Here is a 10,100-nt window from a genome sequence, read left to right on the forward strand (position 1 = left end):
TCAATCTGAAAAATCTCTATCCCATCCACACACTACTCCTTTCCCCTGCCGAGTGAGTCATGCCTACCCCGAAAGGGAAATGGCTTAATGGTGTAATAATAAATAATAATAATACCATTTATTTCGTATGGTTTCAGAATACTGAAACGATTTCGCAGATTTCAAGGATTTTTTACGGCAATTACAAGATTTCAAGGCATTTTATACTATTTGAGGGATTCAATAGGATTTCAAAAGATACTGCAAGATTTTTCAGAGATTTCCGAAGATTTCAACAGAATTGAAGGGTTTTTATTCAATTTCAGTGAATTTGAACAGATTTTAAAAATTGAAAATTTGAAAGAATGAAATATTTAAACTCTTTAAAATCTTTGGAAATACCCTGAAATATTTGCAAAGATTCCAAAGAATTAAAGCATATTTCTAAGTTTCCCAAATATTGTAAAGGATTTTAGAGAAATTTATTCTCATTTTACGAGATTTCATCAGATTTCTGAGGATTTAAGTAATTATAAAGGACTTTGTAAAGGCATTTGAATGGATTTTCCAGGATCTCTAAAGATTTGATAGAACTTTTAATGTTTCGAAGATTTCAAGAAATATCATCAGATTTTATAAAATTGTAGGGAATTTCAAGAGATTTTATAATATTTTAATGAGCTTGTAAAGAATCGAGTTACAAGAGTCGAGGGATTTTCAAATATTCCAAGGATTTTCCGCAATATATTTAGAAGCTATGAATTGGCAATTCTTTAGGGTATTTTAAAATATTTCAAGGACATTTTAAGGGATAAAACAATCAAAATTAAATATGTTGATATCATCAGATTTCATTTAACGAATCGGTATTCAAGGGAATTTTCCATTATTTTATAGTATTTCTAGACATTATAAAGAATTTGAAAGTTTTACGATATTTGAAAAGATTCCAAGGAATTTTCACAGATTTCACAAGGTCTTATAATATTTCGGAAGATTTCATTAATTTGAAAGGATTTTTGTTTCAAATATTTCAAGGGATTTCAAGAAATATATCTTTTAAAATTACATTCTCTTTTATTTACTCCCTAAAGTTATCTAAAACTTCTTTGAAATTCCCTAAAATACCTTGAAATGTTGACAAATTCTTGGCATCTTTTTAAATATCCCTAAATCTTTTAAATCCCATTACAATTTTTTAAATATTTAAAGTTCTTGAGATACTATAAATTCGCGTAGGTCTGATAAAATCCCTATAAATTCTTTGAAATACTCTGAAACCCTGTAAATGATCTTAAAAATCGTAATCTTTTCAACTTTTTTCAACAATTTTGAAAACTTGGGAATCCTCTGAAATCAAATGAAACTCCCTGAAATGTTTCGATGCATCTGAAATCTCTTGAAATCTTTAAGAATACACTAAAAGCTTTGAAACCCTATACAATTCTTTAAAATCCACGAAGTTACATTAGCGACCCAATTGAGAAAATAGCAGTATTAGTTTAATTTGAATGAAAATACTAGTAAAATAATTAAATCATTTTAAAAAGTGTCAATTGCACAGAAAAAATAGAAGATTAACTTTACATCGATTTCCGACGAAAGATTCTCTGCAACAAGAATTAACTTCACAGGATAAACTTTACACGAATATCGGTTAAACTTTCTTTTGTTTTTCCATAACAAACACATGTTTTTTGAAAGACGCGAAGTTGGCTAAGCAAAACTTTATCGCTCTAAAAAATTTCCTGCAATAAATTTTATTTCTAGTTTTTTCTGTGAGTGGAGTGAGTCCGAGGCCTGATGTTTGCTTGTATCTACAAAATGATGTTGATACTAATTGTGAATTATTATTATCAAAGCGTATCACACTGCTGCAAATTATTTTGATCCAACATCAAGATCAATGATTTTCTGTGGGAATGTAAATATTTAGTTTAAAAAACGATGGAAAGAACACATATTTTGGAGAAATGGTTATAACCGTCGTAAAGTTGGTGAGATTTCCTTTCGAATTCGTTAGTTACAAACTTTATTCAGTTTGGTTTAAAAGCAATAAAATTTAATTGAAAAATGGTCTGCTCTTAAGTCGCGACTGGGTCCTACAACACGAGAACGTACATGTCCATTCATCGCAGCTTATTCAGCAATTTCTGGTGAAACGCAGCTTACACAACTTCGAAAGCTCCCATACAGTCCTGACCTGGCTCCCTGAGATTTCTGGCTGTTTCCAGACAGAAGTATCTTGAATTCTTTAAAAGGAAAAAAATCTTAAGGCGTAGCGGTAATAAAACAGAATGCGACGAAGTAGCTGTCAGATATACCGAAAGCTGACTTTAAGGAGTGCTTCCAAAAGAGGGAGAATCGCTCGTGGAAGTTTGTGGCTTCCAAAGGGGAGTACTTTGAAGGGAATATCATAGCCATTGACCAGAATTAACTTTTACTTCTAGTACACCACAAGGTCAGATATTTTCCGAACAGCCCTCATATCTCCGTAAATATGAAATATAGTGGCTTATGGCTTTGCACTCACAATAAGGTCCTATATTACTATAATTTACAGCAATTTGAAGAAAAGCGAAAAACTTTTTTTGGACAGTGCGCTCATATGAAATGGAATGCCCCCTATTTTAGACTATTAGAGTATGCTGTGTTTGGCAAACGTTGGGAGGTAGAATCTGTGACATTCATAGTGAATTGCGTACTAAGCCGATGTGGTAATGACTGTTGACGTACAGCCAAAAGAGAAATGATCTTATCGAATTACGCCCATAATGTGTTCTTCCCCGCAGGCGGGGAACGCAAACTATCAATCATCTCGTACATCCTGTTGTCCGCTGATCAAAACTATCAATCGAAATTTAATGCTTCACACAAACAACAATTAAAGTACATTATGTAACACACAGACTTCATAGTCTATAATGCTCTAAAAATAGGGAAAATAGGGGATTTTTAACGATAATAGGGAAATAAATTCTTTCTAACCAAATGATTGCAGGTACCACATTGAATTCAATATGAAAGGAATTTTCAACAAAATAGGTAATTTTTCAATCAAGGAGATGTATTCTCGACTAAAATGATGAATTTCACAGGTCGTATTTCCTACCAATTTTAATGCTTTTTAGAAATATTTAGTACTATATTTTTAAAGGCATTGTGCTTTGTAGTTTAAAAATTTTTGTCATATTAACAAAATATTTAAACAAGTAATGGGAAATAAAAAATAATACTATAGATATTTATCTTAATAAATGTAAAATATTTTTATCAACATATTCTAAAATAAGTCTTTTCTCATATAACAAAATTCTGCTTTTAATTATAATTATTTAGTTTCCTAAATGAAAAAATTTTTGTATGGGATTGATCTAGGAAAACCTCTAGGAAATCGCATGGGAGTGACCTCTCGGATAGTATAGTAAAAGTATGGCATTTGAGACGATCCCATAGTTTATGTATATTTGAATCAAATATATTGAATAAATAGCTCAAATATAGGCAAAGTATAACAATGTATGTTTGAAGTGTATCTGAAATAAATATAAATTAGAGATCCAGAATCATCCCTTTTATAACATAAAAAATATCGTTAGCAGCTTCTGAGATAATTAAATGCAAATGAGTAAAATGTCAATTTTAACACCAATTATTTAACTTAATGTCATAAATAATTGAAGATTGAATATTTTATCTAAATAATAATTTCACTTAAAGTCTTTAAATTTTTATGATATGATAACATTATATCGTTAGGAATCAAGGAGTCTGAATCTCGTACCCCTATATAATACAAGATGAATATAAATTTTTCATGACAGGTGTTCGTGTTGTGATGATTTCCCATTACGCTGAAAAAGACGGTAGATTATTTTTAATTTCGAAGTGTATTTCGTGAGGAAAAATTTATCCAATTTGCATGGAACTTCCCAATTTTATTAACGCGCTTTTGCGTTGCGCTCGAAAACAATCTTCAATATACTTTGTACTCACGAAATCACTAGAATCGCTCACATTTTATGTTATCAGACGAGCTGTCATTCATGATGCATATACTATACTTTATCTATACTTCTTCAATATACATGAATTATGGAATCATCTCAAATACTATACATTTTTTATACTTGAAAAAATGAAAGGTTAATCACCCCCATATTGATGATTTTTACCCAGGGAGTCATATTTTGCAACAGAAAATTAACACAATTTAATGTTTAATGATATTATAAATAATTATATACAAAAATTCTTAATTGTTGCTTTTCCCCGCAGCTAGATTCGTTTTTCTGATTATAACTGATTAACAATTACCTTTGAAGGCATTTTCAAACTTCAAGCTTTATTAAACATATATTATATGTATTTTTAAGAAAAACTTCTAAAAACAAATTTCCCAATAGGCTATTTTTAATTTAAAGAAATTACCTTTTGTTAAATTATAGGTGGAATCACCTTATTTATGATTAATAAACGACAACAATGAATTAAAAATTGATTTTATATGATTTTTATAAATATTTTTGTAAACAGAAACTCAGATTTTTCATTTATAAATAAAAAAGCTTTTTTCAATAAAATGATCCAGCAAGATAAGGCTGGTTTTAAAAATATATACGAAACATTGAATTACAATTTCTGTAATTTTTAATAAAAATTGCAATAATTAAAAGTCTTAATTTGCCATTTCTTTGCAGAAAAAAAGACTTTTTCAATTATTGTTAGTGATATTGAACCAACATTGTTGAATTACGATAAATATCTGTGATTTTTATAAACAACGGTATACAAAAAATTTAGATTTCTTATTTCTAAATGTAAATCTCGTTGTTACGATTAAATTATTAGACAATAAGTTTATAGTGATTTTCAAACTGTGTTTAAGTAGTAAGAAAATGTGCAATACAAATTTTTATAATAATGTAAATGTTAACTTATGTTAATTTTCAGTTACAAATTATAATGCTTATGAAAAATCTTATTAACACAGAAAAAACAAAAGATAAACTTTACATCGATTTCCGACGAAAGATTCTCTGCAACAAAAATTAACTTCACAGGATAAACTTGACACAAATATCGATTAAACTTTCTTTTCTTTTTCCATGACAAATACATGTTTTTTGATAGACGCGAAGTTGGCTAAACAAAACTTTATCGCTCTAAAAAATTTCCTCCAACAAATTTTATTCTTAGTTTTTTCTGTGAAATAGAGTCCAAACAAACTTTTTTTAATGATTTTGTTAGTTTTTACTTCCACGTAGACAAAGTGATTACGATGGTAAAATTTTTGAAACGTTTTAAATTCATTAAACAAAAAGTTCTGCCATTGAAAAATATCTAATACAATGTTTTCAGCAATTCTCCGGATGTATTTTCACCGGAAAGTAGCATTTTTCTATATAAATCAGCATTAGGGCTCTAATTTTCAACAGTTGTAGGTTATGTTATTATTTGAAATCACAAATGCATATTTTTCATATAAAAACTATTATGTTTCAACGATAAGAAATTTCGCAACAAAGAATTAAGTTTTTCGATTTTTTTAGTGCTTTAACCGGAAATTGACCTTTTTATATAAAAATCATTAAATTTTGGCGTTTCATCATTTTTTAACAATTTGATATTACGTATTAATTTTTTATAGGATGCGTAGTTTTTGTTTTATTCCTAGAAAACAAAAATAAAAATAAATTAATCTCTGGTCAAACGACACAAGCTACGAAAAAAGAATTAAAAATCTTGTACAGCAAAAAAAAAAAAATTGTCAGTAATCGTTTTTTGCTGGAACGCTTAGTTTTAGTTTTAATCGTAAAAGGTAGAATTGAAAATGAAAAAATTAAATTTTTAGACAAATGACATAAGCTATGAAAAAATAAGTGGGCAAAAGCTGTTTATCCATAAAAGAGCTATAAATTTCTCAACAAAAAAAGGATCTAAAAATTTGTTATTAATAATTGTTAGATAGGACGAGTATATTTTCATTTAATCGTATGACATAAGATAAAAAATGGAAATATTAAGTTTTTGAAAAAGGACACAGGAGACAAAAAAAATGAGAAGACAAAAGTTATTTAACCAAAAAAGATATACAAAATGTGTTATGAACTCTTGTTACATAAATATATTAAAAACACAAAAATAGATTTTTGGTAAAAGGATAGAAGCTACAATAAAATTTTATTTAACAAAGTTTTTCCTATATTATATCTAAAAATTTTCTTAGGATCACTTCACGCTAGGATGCGTATTTTTAGTTTAAATCGTAAGAAACAAACTTGAAAATAATTCAATTAAATTTATGTAAGAATAAAACAAGTTGTGATAAAATGTTTAATAATAAATTTGTTTTGTTTTTGTATGCGTACTTTTTTCAAATTATAAAAACAAGACAATTGAAATACGTATGTTTCAATACCAATGCATATTATGAATTGTAATAATATAAATGTATTAAAATGATCAATTTTGCAGGGTAGCTGAGAATAGAATTTTAAACCAAAATAAGAAACAAATATTAAAGTAATCCTGATAAATAAAATTTTCACTTTATTTTGCAATATCAAGCAATTCTAGGCGAAGTACAATAATAAATGTAATATACATTTGATATCAAAGTGTTGAATGCAATGTAGAAAAGTTCAGATATTGGACAAAGTCGAGTAGAAAGGACGAGTTACGTGATGATAATGTGTTCGTTAAGGTTGAAGGAGCATTACCAAAAGAGATTTCACAATCATTAAATTATAATTGTTGATACTTTGACCTTTAATTTTAAAAGGTCTGTGTACAAATTTGGGGGAAGTATAAAGGCCGACGAGCGCGTAGTGCGTGGTAAATATAGCATCAAGTACAAAGCGCGAGAACCAACAGTCGCGCTCAAACTTGCGAACGAAACTACGAAATAACAAAATTTTTTATCGATATAAATTTTATATTTTAACTTAAAAATTGCGTTTCAGGAAAAAAAATTTTGTTCAAACGAGCATTAACATTTAAATGCTCGTAACTTCGTGAATATTTTTTTTTTTTATCAAATTGCAAGTGACGCCTAATTTTCTCTAAAATCAACATCACGTCGCTAAGAGATTCTGCGACTCAAAGTTGTAGAATGTGCCTGATTTGAACTGGAATTTAAAATGGTCTAGCATTCCTTTTTGGTATCATTTCTAAATTGAGATGAGACTTGTGATTTGAAATCTCATAAAATAAAAAAGTATTGGTATTTTGGACGTGACTTAATGTGATCTTGAAATCACATCGGCAACACCTTTCACGAAAATTACCGTAACACATTCCACGCGTATAATTACGAGGTCGAACTTGTTGAGATAAGATGATTCACGCTTCCATTAACATTATTTAAACACCATCTATTATTCATGCGGTAGCGGTCGAATTATTGCATGGGGTGCTTTAAACGAGTCCCAGTAGTAACGCTATATTAGGTCAGACACTGTACTGATTTCGCATCTTTTTGCGCGTTTGTCGCTTAGTTAATATTGGGGAAAGTATTAAGTAACCATGTTTGATTAGGTTTCTGCAATTTAGTTTTTAATATACTGATAAATACATTATAAATTTCGATAATTTGGTGAAATAAGTTTAAAAGAAATGGGGTGTTCGTGTGGCTGACAAAGTCTACCCCTTTTCTACTGTCGCTTAGAGATCAATCGGCAAATGAGTAGAAAAAGTTAAAACAGACAGACAACAGCCTTGCTACCGCTCTCTAAAGTTATATTCACAGTGACGTTATTAAAATTTCCATTCTTGGTCGACTCTAAAAATATAATGTATTTTTTTTATCCTAAAAAATGGACTAGCTTACATTCTCAGGACTGAGGGGTCTTCCATGAAAAACGTTACCAATTTCAGCAAGGAGGAGGTTACGCCAAAACTTACCGTTTGTAACATAGGGGAAGGGGGGCAATGGAAGTAACCTTACAAACTTAAATAACAGTTTGAACGTTGCCTGCTAATAAATTTTAGCAAATTTTGAAAATGATTGGAAACATGGCCCCGCAACGGTACAGTTAAATCATAACTTAATAAGTTTCAAATACACCTTCAGATTTCACACTCTTTCTCCTATTCCCTTCTTTTTATGAAACTTCCCCTTTTTCTCGATTTTCCGCTTACATGCGAACTATATTAATAAGACCCAATATGAAAATTCAACTATTTTTGGTTAAAACGTCTACTATTATTGTTTTGGTCTGGAATTGATCACGTTTGGTTAAAAATTCTACTATTAGGTTGAAAATATTATTATTTTTTTATAAATTCAACTATTTGATTACAAAGTCATCTTTTTTTGACAAAACTTCAACTACTTAGTCGCAAGTTGAACAACTTTGTTAAAAAAATTTTTTTATTCAAGATTTATGTCTGCGATTGAAAATTTAAATATTTCATTTTCATCAAATTAATCTTCTTGGCTAAAAAATCGTCCTTTGGGTTAAATGTTGAACTATTTTGTTAAAAATTCATTTTTCTGTCGATTTAGCAGTTTAGGTTAAAATTAATGTCTTTGGTTGAAAATTGAACAATTTTGTTGAAAATTTATTTTTTTTTTTTGGTTCAAACGTCTTCCCTTATATCGTTAGTCCTGAATTAAACTAGTTTGGTTAAAAATACTAATACCGTGAAACCTTTCAATAGCCCTTCCGAAAATTGACGCCGCACCGCAGGTAGGTGAAACAGGAGCTGCGCGGCGTGCGCGGGATCTGCGGTTGTTGCTTAGACGAGCACTCAGGTGTGAACAAATAAAAGTGAAGTGGGCTATAATGAGTTATTTTCCACTCACCGTCAGCCCTAAAATCAGCGCTATAGCAGAGCTTCACTGTATTGTGTCGAAATTTTTGTATTTTATTGAAAATTCAACTATTTTTAAAAAAAGTAACTTTTTCGTAAAAAAAAAAATTCAACGATATTTATCTCTTCAGCTGAAACTCTAATCATCCCATTTTTAACAAATTAATCTTCTTGGTTCAAAAATTATCCTTTGTAATGTATCTTGAACTCTTTTGTTAAAAATACATTTTTTTGTTGTTTAAAATTCATCCTTTTTTGTAAAAATTTCATTGTTGAAATTTCTTGTGGGTTGAATTGAACTGTTTTTTATTTAAAATTGAAACATTTTTTGGTTGACATATGAACTATTACATGTTTAGATAGGAGTTTATCTTTTTTTATTAAAAAGTCAACAAATTAGTTTTATGTGAAAGAACTTTTTAAAAATGAATTTTCTTTTGTTGAAGTTACTTCGCTTTAGTTGAAAATTTCTATTGTGGGTTAAAAATTGAAGTAAGTAGAAAATTTACTTGTTTATTTGTTAGACAATTAATATTTTTTGTTGAAAAAGTCACCCTTTTGGTTGACAATTATTATTCGGTATACAATTCATCTTTCTTGATTGAAAATTAATCTTATTTTGAGGATTCAATTACTTCATTAAAAATTCGTTTTTTTTTCATTTAATCCAACTGCAGTAGTGATGTTAATCTAACTGATTGAAAATTTGCTCTCTGGTAGAAAATTAATCTTTTATGGTAGAAAAGTCATCTGTCTTGGTCAAAAATTAATTTTTTTCTTGTTAAAAATTCAACTTCTTCGATTAATAGCACAACTATTTTTGGTTGACTTTTAATCTTTTTTGTTTCGAAATTCAACCCTCTGGATAAAAATATATCTTTGTGGGTTGAAAATTTAACTGTTTTGTTAATTTATCTTTTATGGTAGGAAAGTCATCTTTCTTCATTGCATATGAACTTCTTTCTAAATATTCAACTGTCTTTGGAAAAAATCATCCTTTCAGCTAAAAATGTAATTATTTGATTAGAATACCAACTATTTTGTTCAATTTCTTTGTTAAAATATTCGTGCATAGTAATGCAATTGTTTGGTTATAAAAATGTTCTTGGTTTAAAGTTCTTTTTTTTGTGTAGATGATTTATCTCTTTATTTATCTCTTTTGATACAGATTATTTTATAGATGAAAATTTTAATTTACATTTATATGAAGTTAATTTAAAAGAACTTATTCCCCTATCTTCGTTAAGAATCACCCTATTTCCCCTGTATTAAGATAATTTCGGGCTCTATCGCTTGGGGGGGGG

General features: G+C 28.8%; 1 protein-coding gene across 1 annotated transcript in view; it reads right to left on the minus strand.

Annotated features, from left to right (window-relative positions):
• The window catches only part of LOC117173813 (lutropin-choriogonadotropic hormone receptor), a 131,496-nt gene that overhangs the window by 120,693 nt on the left and 703 nt on the right, over positions 1 to 10,100 (minus strand). The window lies entirely within an intron of this gene.

The sequence above is a fragment of the Belonocnema kinseyi genome, chromosome 5 (assembly GCF_010883055.1).
Source record: "Belonocnema kinseyi isolate 2016_QV_RU_SX_M_011 chromosome 5, B_treatae_v1, whole genome shotgun sequence".
In the NCBI taxonomy this organism is placed as follows: domain Eukaryota; kingdom Metazoa; phylum Arthropoda; class Insecta; order Hymenoptera; family Cynipidae; genus Belonocnema; species Belonocnema kinseyi.